Source organism: Vulpes lagopus, chromosome 2 (genome assembly GCF_018345385.1).
Source record: "Vulpes lagopus strain Blue_001 chromosome 2, ASM1834538v1, whole genome shotgun sequence".
Classification (NCBI taxonomy): domain Eukaryota; kingdom Metazoa; phylum Chordata; class Mammalia; order Carnivora; family Canidae; genus Vulpes; species Vulpes lagopus.
This window is the reverse complement of record NC_054825.1, coordinates 169,350,386-169,364,185: the sequence shown is the minus strand read 5'-3', so window position 1 is coordinate 169,364,185 and position 13,800 is coordinate 169,350,386. Positions and strand designations below refer to the sequence as shown.

The following is a 13,800-nucleotide window of genomic DNA, read 5'->3' as shown; positions in this document are numbered from 1 at the left end:
CATATGATCCTCTCAATAGATGCAGAGAAAGCATGTGACAAAATACAGCCTCCATTCCTGATCAAAACCCTTCAGAGTATAGGGATAGAGGGAACATTCCTCATCATCTTAAAAGCCATCTACGAAAAGTCCACAGCAAATATCATTCTCAGTGGGGAAAAACTCAGAGCCTTTCCTCTAAGATCGGGAACACGACCGGATGTCCACTCTCACCACTATTCAACATAGTACTAGAAGTCCTAGCCTCAGCAATCACGCAACATAAAGAAATAAAAGGCATTCAAATTGGCAAAGAAGTCAAACTCTCCCTCTTTGCAGATGACATGATACTGTACATAGCAAACCCAAAAGACTCCACCCCAAGATTGCTAGAACTCATACAGCAATTCGGCAGTGTGGCAGGATACAAAATCAATGCCCAGAAATCAGTGGCATTTCTATACACTAACAATGAGACTGAAGAAAGAGAAATTAAGGAGTCAATCCCATCTATGATTGCACCCAAAAGCATAAGATACCTACGAATAAACCTAACCAAAGAGATAAAGGATCTATATCCTAAAAACTACAGAACACTTTAATATTGTGAAAATGTCAATGCTACCCAGGGCAATTTACACATTTAATGCAATCCCTATCAAAATACCATGGACTTTCTTCAGAGAGTTCGAACAAATAATCTTAAGATTTGTGTGAAATCAGAAAAGACCCCAAATAGCCAGGGGAATATTGAAAAAGAAAACTAGAGCCGGGGGCATCACAATGCCAGATTTCAAGTTGTACTACAAAGCTGTGATCATCAAGACAGTGTGGTTCTGGCACAAAAACAGACATTTAGATCAATGGAACAGAATAGAGAACTCAGAAATGGGCCCTCAACTCTAGGGTCAACTAATATTTGACAAAGCAGAGAAGAATATCCACTGGAAAAAGGACTGTCTCTTCAATAAATGGTGCTGGGGAAATTGGACAGCCACGTGCAGAAGAATGAAACTAGACCATTCTCTTACACCATACACAAAGATAAACTCAAAATGGATGAAAGATCTAAATGTGAGACAAGAACCATCAAAATCCTAGAGGAAAACACAGGCAACACCCTTTTTGAACTTGGCCACCAGCAACTTCTTGCAAGATACATCTATGAAAGCAAGGGAAACAAAAGCAAAAATGAACTATTAGGACTTAACCAAGATAAGAAGCTTCTGCACAGCAAAAGAAACAGTCAACAAAACTAAAAGGCAACCTACAGAATGGGAGATGTTTGCAAATGACACATCAGATAAAGGGCTAGTATCCAAGATCTACAAAGAACTTATTGAACTCAACAGCAAAGAAACAAACAATCCAATCATGAAATGGGCAAAAGACATGAACAGAAATTTCACAGAGGAAGACATAGGCATAGCCAGCAAACACGAGAAAATGCTCCGCATCACTTGCCATCAGGGAAATACAAATCAAAACCACAATGAGATACCACCTCACACGAGTAAGAATGGGGAAAAATAACAAGACAAGGAACAACAAATGTTGGAGAGGATGTGGAGAAAGGAGAACCCTCTTGCACTGTTGGTGGGGATGTGAACTGGAAGGATCCCTGGGTGTCTCAGCGGTTTAGCTCCTGCCTTCTACCCAGGGTGTGGTCCTAGAGTCCTGGGATTGAGTCCCACATCGGGGTCCCTGCATGGAGCCTGCTTCTCCCTATTCTGTGTCTCTGCCTCTCTCTTTCTCTGTGTTTCTCATGAATAAATAAATAAATTTTTACAAGACTATCTTAAAAAAAAAAAAAAAAGGGAATGTGAGCCGGTACAGCCACTCTGGAAAACTGTGTGGAGGTTCCTCAAAGAGTTAAAAATAGAGCTACCCTACAACCCAGCAATTGCACTGCTCGGGATTTATCCCAAAGATACAGATGCACTGAAAAGCCAAGACACCTGCACCCCGATGTTTATAGCAGCAATGTCCACAATAGCCAAACTGTGGAAGGAGCCTCAGTGTCCATCAGAAGATGAATGGAGGGCAGCCCCGGTGGCGCAGCAGTTTAGTGCCGCCTGCAGCCCGGGGCCTGATCCCGGAGATCTGGGATCAGGTCCTGCGTCGGGCTCTCTGCATGGAGCCTGCTTCTCCTTCTGCCTGTGTCTCTGCCTCGCTCTGTGTGTGTGTGTGTGTGTGTGTGTGTGTGTCTATGAATAAATAAATAAATAAATAAATAAATAAATAAATAAATAAATCTTTTAAAAAATTTTTTTAAAAAGATGAATGGATAAAGAAGATGTGGTCTATATATACAATGGAATATTACTCAGCCATTAGAAATGATTAATATCCACCATTCGCTTCGAGGTGGATAGAACTGGAGGATATTATGCTAAGTGAAGTAAGTCAATCAGAGGACAATTATTAAATGGTTTCACTCATACGAGGAATATAAAAAATAGTGAAAGGGATTAAAGGGGAAAGGAGAGGAAATGAGTGGGAAATATCAGAGAGGGTGACAGAGCCTGAGAGACTCCTAACTCTGGGAAATAAACAAGTGGAAAGGGAGGTGGGCGGGGGGTTGGGGTGACTGTGACGGCACCGAGGGGGGCACTTGGCGGGATGAGCACTGGGTGTTATGCTATATGTTGGCAAATTGAACTTAATTAAAAAAAATATACACCCCCCCCCCCGTTCTGGATCCTAGAACCATAAACAGGGTAAAAATAAAGTCTGTATAACACTTGGAGCTACCTAAATAAAATTTAAGCAGGTTAAGGTTATTTAACCTGTTCTAGAAGGATTTTTCCCCACACATTTCAAAGAATATGGGCATATGTAGAAAAAAATTTAATTCTGTTAAGAAAACACAACCTAGAGAAACCAGGTCTATTATAAGCATGTTCTGTGCAATATTGAAAGATTGTACTATTAAGAGGTACATGTTTCTAGAAATTTAAAAAAACAAAAGTGCCATTGTTTAGCTCCTCCTTGGACAGAGGGGTGGTTTTGCTTCTCAGATGGAGCTGTCCACATTCTCTAAGATGACCACCTAGGATGCACCTGCCCTCACAGGTAGATAAGAGAATATAGCATCCTGGCTCACGGGAGAATGAAGGTATATGTTCAAGAAGGAAATCAGGAAAGATTTAGCTAAGGGGTGCCTGAGTGGCGCAGTTGGTTAAGCGTTGGACTGTTGGTTTTGACTCAGGTCATGATCTCAAGGTCTTGAGATCAAGCTCTGCACAGGGCTCTGCACTCAGCGCAGAGTCTGCTTAAGATTCTCTCTCCCTTCTCCTCTCTATGCTCACTTTTCTTCTCTCTTTAAAAATAAGTAAATCTTGCTCACAGTAGCTGCCCCTTTCTGGATGGTCACACTGAGCTAGTACTTGCGCCTGGAATCAGGTCGCAATCTCAGCTGCACCTGCAGCCTGCCACCACCTCTGGACCATGGACCTCCACAAAATGAGCAAGCTTCGGGCCTTCTTGAAAATGTGTAAGCAGGATCCAAGTGTTCTGCACACTGAGGAAATACACTCCCTGTGGGAGTGAGTGGAGAGCATGGGGGGTAAAATACCACCTGCTACTCATAAAACTAAATCAGAAGACAATATCAAGGAAGAAAAAACAGATAGTAAGAAGGTGGAAGAAAACATAAAGACAGACACATAAAAAAAAAAGACATAATCAAGTGAGGAAAGTGATCTAGAAATTGACAATGAAGCTGTGATTGAGTCAGATACTGACGCCCCTCAAGGAATGGGAGATGAAAATGTAGAGATAACTTAGGAAATGATGGATCAGGCAAATGATAAAAAAGTGGCTGCCGCCATTGACGCCCTAAATAATGGTGAACTGCAGAAAGCCATTGACTTGTTCACAGATGCCATCAAACTGAATCCTCGCTTGGCCATTCTGTATCCCAAGAGAGCCAGTGTCTTCATTAAATTACAGAAGCCATGGGGCAGCCCCGGTGGCTCAGCGGTTTAGCGCCGCCTTTAGCCCAGGGCGTGATCCTGGAGACCCGGGATCGAGTCCCATGTCGAGCTCCCTGCATAAATAAATAAAATCCTTTAAAAAAAATTACAGAAGCCAGGGATCCCTGGGTGACTCAATGGTTAAGTGCCTGCCTTCGGCCCAGGGTGTAATCCTGGAGTCCCAGGATTGAATCCCATATCGGGCTCCTTGCATGGAGCATGCTTCTCTCTCTCTCTCTCTCTCTCTCTCTCTCTCTGTGTCTCTCATGAATAAATTTTAAAAATATTTTTAAATAAATAAATAAATTACAGAAGCCAAATGCCATTCGAGACTCTAACAGAGCTATGGAAATAAATCCTGATTCAGCTCAGCCTTACAAGTGGTGAGGGAAAGCACACAGGCTTCTGGGTCATTGGGAAGAAGCAGGATATGATCTTGACCTTGCTCGTAAACTGAATTATGATGAAGATGCTAGTGCAATGCTGAAAGAAGCTCAACTGAGGGCCCAAAAAATTGCTGAACATAGGAAAAAGTATGAGCAAAAACGTGAAGAGCAAGAGAGCAAAGAAAGAATAGAAAGGGTTAAGAAGGCTCAAGAAGAAAATGAGAGAACCCAGAGGGAGGAAGAAGCCAGATGACAATTAGGAACTCAGTATGGCTCTCTCCTAGGTGGCTTTCCTGGGGTAATGCCTAGTAATTTTCCCGGAGGAATGCCTGGAATAGTGGGTGGGGGGTGGTGGTGCCTGGAATGGCAGGAATGCCTGGGCTCAATGAAATTCTTAGTGACCCAGAGGTTTTCGCAGCCATGCAGGATCCAGAAGTTATGGTGGCCTTCCAGGATGTAGCCCAGAATCCAGCAAATATGTGAAAATACCAGAGCAACCCAAAGGTTATGAACCTCATCAGTAAACAGCCAGCCAAATTTGGAGGTCAAGCATAACATCTTTCTGACAAATAAAGCCCTTGCTGAAGGAAAAGCAACTCTGATCACCTAATGGATGTCGCAATAATACAAACCAGTGTACCTCTGACCTCGTGAAGAAGGCTGGAGTGCTGTGAAGCGAATCCCTACCCCGCAGCCCCACCTGCAACTGAAACATTCTACAGTGGTTTGCCATTAGGGCATCCATTCAGATAATGTTTTCCTACTAGGAATTACAAACTTTAAACATTTTTTTAAAAGATTTTATTTATTTATTCATGAGAGACACAAAGAGAGAGGCAGAGATACAAGCAGAGGGAGAAGCAGGCTCCCTGCGGGGAGCCCAATGTGTGACTTGATCCCAGGATCCTGGGATCACGCCCTGAACCAAAGGCAGCTGGTCAACTGCTGAGCCACCCAGATGTCCTTCAAACACTTTTTAAACTTTAAAAATATTTAAAAACATTAAAAGGGGGTGTTAGTAGTCCCTACATTTCTCTACTAATTATTTCCGTTTTTCCCCTTTGGATTATTTCGGCAAGGAACACACTTCAGCATGGAAGATTTATTGCTCAGTTTGAATGAAATAAAAGTTTATTAGCAGAAGGCAAATATAACACTTAAATAGATGAAGTTTGAGTCGGAGATGTGGTTACTGAGGCATTTTGACTTGTCTTTTTAAATGCTTTATTTTTGAGGGTACCTGGGTGGCTCAGTTGCTTAAGCATCTGCTGTTGGCTCAGATCATGATCCTGGGGTCCTGGGATCAAGTCCCATGTTGGGCTCTTTCCTCAGCAGGGAGCCTGCTTCTTCCTCTCCCTCTGCCTGCAGCTCCCTCTGCTTGTGCTTTCTTCTCTGTGTCAAATAAATAAATAAAATATTTTCTTAAAAAAATAAGTGCTTTATTTTTTAAACACAATTTATTTGTATAAAACCATTGGGACCATCAGTATTACAGTAGGACCTTGGGAGGGACCAGAACTGCATAGCAGGGCAGCAGCAACCTTACTCCTTTTATATAGTGTGCACCTTGTGCAGATGCATTTAAATCTTATACTGTGGTGAAGGGATGATTTCTATAATGTACAGTAGAATTGGATTACTTAGCTGTGTTCTTGTCTGATTTACAATATAATTGTTTTGCATTATTTTCACATAGGGGAAACAAGGGAATACTTTTCTTTTTATATTTCTGTGGGTTTTTTTAAAAAGAGTTTATTTATTCATGAGAGACACACAGGGAGAGGCAAAGACACAGGCAGAGGGAGAGGCAGGCTCCCTGTGTAGAGCCTGCTGTGGAACTCAAGTCCAGGACCCCAGGATCACGACCTGAGCCAAAGGCAGACACTCAACCACTGAGCCACCCAGGTGCCCCTATATCTGTGTTTAGACTGATCTTTCTTGGCCAGAAAATACCCATCTCTTTGTATGCTTTTTACTTGTTTACACCGCCCCCACCCCAGTACTCTTTTGGGGCTTAAGATGGTCCTTTTTCACGGACATCATCACTACTATCATCATTCACAGCACAACCGTGCAAGCCTATGTAATGCTGGGTTTAATATATAATACATGTAGTGATTATGTAAGGGTAATACCCACAACAGCTGTAGTTTCTTACTTGGCCAAGCAATTTCATATTTAAGTGTTAGGTTTCCACTTTGGCAAAATCTTACCACGTCAAAAGATGCTGGAAGGAGGGGATTCCCTCTGGTGTTCAGTCTTCTTCTTAAGACATACCTATTGCAGTTGGAGTTTATCTTATATTATTCATCTTCGTGTTTTGGAGAGTATGAGGTTTGAATTCATTGATGTACAGAGGGGAACCAAACTTCTTGATCCAACATTATAAAATTGATGAGATCCATGGTTCTTCATTGTAGAATTGATGGCAGTATGAGTCACCATGCTCCTATTTAGCACCATATCCCCCACCTCTTCTTTTTCTCCCTTCCTCTACTCCAACGATAAAGGAATGATAGATTTTCTGTTGTACATTCAACTCCTACATTAATTAAGACTAAGTCCAAGTGCTGTACCAGGAAATGCTAGCTTTCTACCTATCTTTCCATTTAAAGTGGTGGTGTTTAAAAACAGTTTCAAGGGATGAGGCCCTCTGGACTTTGCTTATTTGAAGAATCAGTGGTAAGAGCAGTGAAGAAAATTCCATGGAATACATTTCTCATATAGCACATTTCTGCAGTCATAAGTAAGTTGATTTGGTTTATACCCCTTTGCAGTATGCAAGCAGATAGAAATGCATCTGTTATATAAGTGAGAAAAGGCTGTATGCTAACTGAGCATGTTTTTTAAATCCTTTAATAATACTCAGCATAGGGGTGCCTGGGTGGCTTAGTGGAGCATGTGCCTTTGGCTCAGCTCTTGATCCCACAGCCGTGGGATCCAGCTCCCCATGGGGAGCCTGCTCCTCCCTCTGCCTTTGTCTCTGCTTCTCTCTGTGTGTCTCTCCTGAATAAATAAATAAAATCTTTAAGAAAACTCAGCATAGGGCAGCCCCGGTGGCGCAGCGTTTTAGCGATGCCTGCAGCCCAGGTGTGATCCTAGAGTCCCAGGATCGAGTCCCACATTGGGCTCCCTGCATGGAGCTTGCTTCTCCCTCTGCCCGTGTCTCTGACTCTCTCTCTCTCTCTCTCTCTCTCTCTCTCTCTCGTCTCTCATGAATAAATAAATAAAATCTTAAAAAAAAAAACACTCAGCCTATAAACTTGCATTTGAGCTTGCCAGTGTTTTTTATTGCTGTTGTTGTTAATATGTGTTCCCAAATTTTCTAATGTGTGCTGTGAATAACTCAATAACCCTTTCCTTTCTGGTTCCTTATTTGATTTACTTAATTATATATTACTTAAGTACATTCTAACATTGCAGATATTACCATAAACAGGTAAAAGTAAAATTGGTCCTCTGAAAATGTGTCCCAGGTCCTGGAGAGATCATGACCTGAGCCGAAGTCAGACACCTAACCGACCGAGCCACCCAGGCGCCCCTGACTTAAGTTTTTATTTTTAAAGATTTATTTATTTACTCATGAGAGATACAGAGAGAAATAGGCAGAGGGAGAAGCAGGCTCTATGCAGGGAGCCCAGTGTGGGACTCGATTCCAGGACTCCGGGATCAGCCCCCAGCCAAAGGCAGACGCTCAACTGCTGAGCCACCCAGGCGTCCTGAAATCTATTTTTTAAGATCAGCCTAAAAGGCTCACTCTCTGCTGTCGCCCTGTAAAGGGGTGAGTTATACCAAAGATGATTCTTGGCCCAATGACAGCCTAGTTGATGCTCCTTGTCCTGGCTCAATTATTAAAAAAAAAAAAAAAATTGAGGTGCCTGGGTGGCTCAGTCAGTTGAGCAGCCGACTCTTGATTTCAGCTCAGGTTGCGATCTCAGGGTTATGGGATGGAGGCTCATGTTGGGCTCCTTACTCCTCACTCAGTGGGGAGCCCACTTAAAATTAGCTCTCTCCCAGCATCGGTGCCTGGGTAGCTCAGCAGTTGAGCATCCCCTGTCTGTGTCTCTATCTCTCTCATAAATAAATATATCTTTTTTTTTAATTAGCTCTCTCCCTCTCCCTCTGCCCCTCCCCCAACTCTCTCTCTTATATTTTGTCTCTCTTAAATAATAAAAAATTTTTAAAAAACAAAACAAAACAAAAGATTGTATTTTTAAGTAATCTCTACATCCAACATGGAGCTCAAACACAATCCAAAAAAAAAAAAAAAAACCACAATCCCAAGATCAAGAGTCCCAGGCTCACCAACTGAGCCAGTCAGGCATCCCATGGCTTAATTATTTATAGCGCCTCTTTGGCTCTCAAAACAATCCTGGTGCAGACAATAAATTATATGGTTTCTAATTTAAATGAGCTTTGATTTTACAGCCCATTTATCTGGGGGGGAAAGTGGCTTTAGGAGCTTTAAGAGTAAGTAGTTAATATCATAAGTAGGTTGAATGCGAGAATCATGGGCTCTTCAAACAACCAAAATATTAACCACTTACTCTGTGACAGGCAATGCTGTCAGTATTTTACAGTGATTAATTCAATCCTTCCACAGCTTCAAGAGGTGAGTACTGTTCTCTCCACTTTGCAGCTGAAGGAACTGAGGTACAGAGATTACCCCTGATAAGTGGGAAAGCCAGGATTTGAAATACCCTGCTGTTCTGTGCCAGTCTCAGCCTATCAAGAATCAGTATTGTGGTTGGGCTGGCCCTTGTAATTATTATTAGGATTGCAAGATGCCGTTCAGGAAATGGGAAAAATAAAGATTGCTTACAAGACCTAGCAATTACACAGCACACCTGGGGCCACACAATGAGGTTGCAAGAAGAGAGGGAACCCATGGGCCTGGGGTTCTGCTTTTATTGGGATCTTACAGGTGGTGGCCTAGGATTTTGTAGACTCACTCTTTATTGGTGAATTTGGAGCAGAAGAGCAGAAATTTAAATCAGGGGAAGAGAAAACAAAAATAAGTGGCCCAAATGGTCAGTTCTCAAAATCAACCAAGATCTCTAAAATTAAAGAATCTGAATAGGGGGAGGTGGCCTGACTACCTAGGCCTATGGCTGGCACTGTGCTTATTTGAGAGAGCCATTGAACTAAATGTCTCAGGAACCAAATCTTAAGTCAGGCACTTGCATTACAAAATGGAAAAGAAAAAAAAATGTGTCATGGTTTACACTATAACACACCCTGTGATGCCAAGTCTTCAGAGTCAATGGTGAGGCCATTAACTGCTTGGGTTGCAGATGTGCTAAATCAGAGGTAGGGCACATAGTAACCCAGAATGTACTTTTTAAAGATTTATTTATTTATTTGAGAGAGGGATTGCGGGAAATAAAAGAAAAAGAAAAAGAGAGAATCTGGGAAGCCTGTGTGGCTCAGTGGTTGAGCACCTGTCTTTGGCCCAGGGCATGATCCTGGAGTCCCAGGATCAAGTCCCACATCGGGCTCCCTGTGTGGAGGCTTCTTCTCCCTCTGCCTATGTCTCTGCCTCTCTCTCTCTCTCTCTCATCAATAAATAAATAAAATCTTTAAAAAGAGAGAGAGAGAGAGAGAGAGAGAATCTCAAGCAGACTCCAAGCTGAGCACAGAGCTAGACATGGGGATCGATCTCTACTCTGAGATCATGACCTGAGCGGAAATCAAGAGTCAGACACTGAGCCACCCAGGTACCCCTAAACCCAGAAAGTATTATAGTAGCAAATCTTTTTTTTTTTATAATAGTCACACACAGAGAGAGAGAGAGAGGCAGAGACATAGGCAGAGGGAGAAGCATGCTCCATGCACCAGGAGCCCGACGTGGGATTCGATCCCGGGTCTCCAGGATCGATCCCTGGGCCAAAGGCAGGCGCCAAACTGCTGTGCCACCCAGGGATATAGTAGCAAATCTTATAAGAATTATGCAGGAAGCATTTTGAAATCCAGTCTGTAGACATTGCCTCAACTTGAAAGGGTCTAGCCCTGAAAATAGGTCAGTGACCCTGGGGGTATCTGTTCAAGTTTAAAGATTTTATTTATTTATTTGATAGAGAAAGAGAGAGCACAAGCAGGGGAAGCAGCAGAGGGAGAAGAAGAAGCAGGGTCCCTTCTTTTTTTTTTTAATTTTTTTATTTATTTATGATAGTCACACAAGAGAGAGAGAGAGAGGCAGAGACATAGGCAGAGGGAGAAGCAGGCTCCATGCACCGGAAGCTCGACATGGGATTCGATCCCGGGTCTCCAGGATCACGTCCTGGGCCAAAGGCAGGCACCAAACCCCTGCGCCACCCAGGGATCCCCGCAGGGTCCCTTCTGAGTAGGAAGCCCAATGCGGGGCTCAATCCCAGGACCTTGAGACCATGACCTGAGCCAAAGGCAGATGCTTAACCAACTGAGCCACCCAGGCACCCTGAGAACAGATTCTTATGAAGCTTATGCAAAGAACTATATTGCCATGAAAATAAGAATACTCACTGAGAGTTTCTAAATTCTGGATGGATCAGGTAGGAAGAAAGGTAACTGTCTCATCCTCATTCCCAAAAGTATATTTTACTAAATTGCTGTAAGTCATAGTAAACCTAAGAGAAAAAGTGTCCTTAAATCTAGAAAACAAGAATAAAGAACCAGCACTCTTTCAAAGAAAACGTCATAAAAAAATTGTAATCATCCTCATCACCCCATTCAGTCCTATATAATTAATTCTTTTTTTTAAATTTTATTTATTTATGATAGTCATACAGAGAGAAAGAGAGAGAGGCAGAGACACAGGCAGAGGGAGAAGCAGGCTCCATGCGCCGGGAGCCCTGATGTGGGATTCGATCCCGGGTCTCCAGGATCGCGCCCTGGGCCAAAGGCAGGTGCCAAACCGCTGCGCCACCCAGGGATCCCTTTCTTTTCTTTTTTTTTTTTTTTTTAATATAATTAATTCTTGCTCTGAACTTTTGCTAACAGTTTTATGAATCCAGTTTTTCCTTAGAGTTCTATCTATTCTTACCCAGTATAGTCATCTGATCTGAAAGTTATCAGAAACCTATACTTGTAAGAGGTCTTTTCATGAATCTCTTTGAAGATGAAGCACTTTTACAAAAGCATCAGAGGAAAACAATAACTATAATGACAAAAAGTCTTAAAAATGTCCTTGGTTAAAGATCTGACAAGAGGGAGCCTGAGTGGTTCAGTGGTTGAGTGTCTGCCTTCGGCTCAGGGCATGACCCTGGGTCTGGGGATTTAATCCTGCATTGGGCTCCCTGCAAGGAGCCTGCTTCTCCCTCTGCCTATGTCTCTCATGAATGAATAAATAAAATCTTAAAAAAAAAAAAAAGATCTGATGAGAGTTCATTATAATGCAATTGATAAGAAAATTTATTTCTGTGATAAATAATATTTTAAGTTGATAATTGGAATTATGACTGATAATAGTACATATCTGATTTTTTAGGATTCATGTAATTTCTGGAACACTTATATTAATAAAATATATCCATACAAGGATACTCATTAAGAAATTTGGCATTATTTCTTATTTACATTGCTTCCTGTGCAATTTAACATGTCAAATGCAATACCTCTCTTTTTATAAGGAGAAAGAACAAATCCTTTGAGATGTTCCAGGGACCTTCTGAAACATCTCAAAGTTATTTCCAAGGTCAAAAAGACTTTAGTTTTTATTTGAAGATTTATTTATTTATTATTTATTTATTATTATTTAATTTGAAAGAGAGAGCATGCATAAGTGGGGAAGGGAGGAAGAGCGAGAGGGAGAAGCAGATTCCTCCCTGAGCCCCCGGATATGTGGCTTGATCCAAGCTGAAGGCAGACGCTCAACCAGCTGAGCCACCCAGGCACCCCTCAAAAAGACTTTAGAATTAGATTTTGAGAAGTTTGTGAAAAATATCAAAAGGTTTCAGACACTTGACTAAATAGGATCACAGACCATTGTGAAACAATTCTTGATTATCTAATAACAAAAGTGACAAAATATTTTTTTTAAGTAGGCTTCATGCCTGGCTTGAAATAGGGCTTGAACTCATGACCCCAAGATCAAGACCTGAGCTGAGATCAAGAGTCAGACACTTAACCAACTACACCACCCCAGAAGCCCCAAAATGACAAAATACTTTTAAAGCAAATATGGAAGGCTACATTGCTGTGAGCAAAACTTATCTCTTTAAATACTGAGATTCAGTTTTGTTAAGTTATCAAAGACCTGAGTAAGACATGAAGCACAGGAAATTTTCCTTAAATTTTTTATTTATTTAAGTAATCTTTCCACCCAATGTGGGGCTTGAACTCACAACCCTGAGATCAAAAGTCACACACTCCTCTGACTGAGCCAGCTAGTTACCCCCACAGGAAATTATTTAGATAGGACACAAACTTTTTGCTTTCTAGGCAGATTACTTAAAATGTAAAGAAAACCTTTCACAATTTTTTTTATCAGGAGCTAACAAATACTTTAAGAAAACGTAGTCCTTTCAGCAGATGAAAGAAAATTGCATACGCATATTATTGATATTAAAGTTTTTTTTAAAATGCTTATAGGGGATCCCTGGGTGGTGCAGCGGTTTAGTGCCTGCCTTTGGCCCAGGGCGTGATCCTGGAGACCCGGGATCGAATCCCACGTCAGGCTCCCGGTGCATGGAGCCTGTTTGTGTCTCTGCGCCCCCCCCTCTCTCTGTGACTATCATAATTAAATAAAAACTTAAAAAATAATAAATAAGATGCTTGTAATAACAATTTGATTTTTGTCAACTTGACCACATAAGGTAAAATTCTCCCTTTCTTTTTTAAAATATTTTATTTATTTATTCATGAGAGACACACAGAGAGAGTCAGGGACACAGGCAGAGAGAGAAGCAAGCTCTCTGCAGGGAGCCTGATGCAGGACCTGATCCCAGAACACCAGGATCATGACATGAGCCAAAAGGCAGACACTCAGCTAATGGGCCTCTTAGGAGCCCTTGGAAATGCATTTTTATTAAGGGAATGAAAGTGATTTTGTCCTAAAGCAAAGCTGTTTGTTTCAGAATGAGAAAGAGGAAAAATAAAGGACAAAATGGTATAGAAAGTTGGGAAGAGAGAGAAAGAAAGGGAGAATTTGGGATGCCTGGGTGGCTCAGAGGTTGGGCATCTGCCTTTGGCTCAGGGCATGATCCCAGAGTCCGGGAATCGAGTCCCATATCAGGCTTCCAGCATGGAGCCTGCTTCTCCCTCTGCTTGTGTCTCTGCCTCTCTCTCTCTCTGTGTGTCTCTCATGAATAAATAAATAAAATATTTTAAAAAATGCATTTCCACACTCCCTTATCTTTCTTACTCAAAAATTCATCCTACTTTCCTTGCATACAGAGAGGTTTCCCTTATTATTTCTAGTAGTTTTTTTTTAATTTCTAGTAGTTTTAAATTACATTTATTAGAATTTTTCAACTCTTAAA

General features: G+C 41.7%; 1 pseudogene; it reads left to right on the top strand.

The window, feature by feature from the left end:
• The first annotated feature begins 3,429 nt into the window (after nt 1-3,429).
• LOC121481288 lies at nt 3,430-4,897 on the top strand (annotated as a pseudogene).
• Nucleotides 4,898-13,800: the final 8,903 nt, after the last annotated feature.